General features: G+C 43.0%; 1 non-coding gene across 1 annotated transcript; it reads left to right on the top strand.

Annotated features, from left to right (window-relative positions):
• The first annotated feature begins 1,205 nt into the window (after window positions 1-1,205).
• Window positions 1,206-1,309, top strand: LOC112745453 (small nucleolar RNA R71). The gene has a single exon (XR_003173382.1). It is a non-coding gene; the product is annotated as a small nucleolar RNA R71 (small nucleolar RNA).
• The last annotated feature ends 478 nt before the right edge of the window (window positions 1,310-1,787 follow it).

Consider the following 1,787-nt stretch of genomic DNA (forward strand, 5'->3'; position numbering starts at 1 on the left):
CCGTTTGTCCTCCCTTCAAAACTCTTTTCTTGCTTAACAATTCCTTTAAATACTTGATGTGTGTGGGCATTTGATGAAGAATCTCAAGAAAGGGAATATTGACATGCAGAGAATTAAATGTCTCTAGAAACCTTGAATAGGTTTTCCTTTTTTCACCTCCTCCTAACCTCTCAGGAAATGGTGCTTTTGGTTGGTATACTTCCATCATGCCTTTTTGCAGATCCTTGGCTTGCTCAGTTCCACTTTCCTGCTTAACTTCTTCCACATCTTCTTTCAAGATTTCTGGTTCCTGCTGTGAGGACCTGATTCCTTCTTCTTCTGAGACTTCCTTCAATATGGTGATGGCCTTGCACTCTTCCCATCTTACTCTCTTTTGTTCCCCCTTAGGATTCTTTTCTGTGTCACTAGGGAACACTGCAGTTGATTTGGGTGCCTGTTGAGATAGCTCTCCTACTTGAGATTCCAACCTTTTGAGTTTTTCACCATGGTTTCTTAAGGTAGTTCTCACATCATCCCTGAAGCTCTTCAATTCAATTATGTCTTGGCTCATGGTTGCCATCATTCCTTCCATCCGGTTTAATTGATCTTGAAATTGTTGGTTCGGATTAGGTTGGGTATGTTGATTATTTTGGCCATGATATGATGATTGGGGGTAAGTGTTTTGTGTGGCTTGGTATGATCTTTGGTTGGAGTTTTGGTATGTGGAATTGTTTTGTTGGTTGTGGTTGTAAGGTTTGTGGTTTTGTGGTTGGGTTTGTTGGTTTCCCCACCCAAAGTTTGGGTGGTTTCTCCAGCCTGGGTTGTAAGTGTTGGAGTGTGGATCATATGATTGCCTTTGTTGGTTTCCCACATAGTTAACCTCATCCCAATCACCTCCTTCAATGCCTACTTCCTCTTGATCTTGTGTGTGTATTGCAGCCACTTGCTTTGTTTCTAATTGCCTGGTAAGCTCTGCTAGTTGCTTGGCAAACACCTTGTTTTGGGCTAGAATTGTATCAACATGGTTCAGCTCCATGACTCCCTTAGTGTTGTGCCTTTCTGATGCATAGTAGTACTCATTCTCAGCCACTGTCTCGATCACTTCAATGGCTTCTTCCACGGTCTTTTTCTTGTTCAATGAACCTCCTGATGAATGGTCTACAGCCTTCCTTGATTCATAAGAGAGCCCATCATAGAAGATGTGCAATTGCACCCAATCATGGAACATGTTTGGTGGGCATTTTCTTGTCAAGTCCTTGAATCTCTCCCATGCCTCGTAGAGAGTTTCACCATCTTGTTGTCTAAAAGTCTGGACCTCAGATCGAAGCCTATTGACCTTTTGTGGAGGGTAGAAACGTGCCAGAAACTTGCCTTCCACCTCATCCCATGTGGTTAGACTCCCCCTTGGGAATGATTCCAGCCACTTAGCTGCCTTGTCCCTAAGTGAAAATGGGAACAAGAGCAGTTTATAGGCATCTTCCTGGACTCCATTGGACTTCACAGTGTCACAAATTCTCAGGAATTTTGTGAGATGTTGGTTTGGGTCTTCATTAGCACTTCCTCCAAAGGAACAATGATTTTCCACCAATGATATTAGCTGTGGCTTGAGCTCAAAATTGTTGGCCTGAATGGGTGGTTTCTGGATGCTACTACCACAATTCCCAGAGGTTGGGTTTATGTATGAACTAAGAACCCTCCTCTCAGGAATGGCATTGTTTCCATCAGCTCTCTCATGGTTGTGAACTTCTCTATCCATGTTGAGATCTAGAGCTTCCTCAAAATTGTCCTCAGATTCTCCTTCAGATTCC

The sequence above is a fragment of the Arachis hypogaea genome, chromosome 14 (assembly GCF_003086295.3).
Source record: "Arachis hypogaea cultivar Tifrunner chromosome 14, arahy.Tifrunner.gnm2.J5K5, whole genome shotgun sequence".
NCBI lineage: Eukaryota > Viridiplantae > Streptophyta > Magnoliopsida > Fabales > Fabaceae > Arachis > Arachis hypogaea.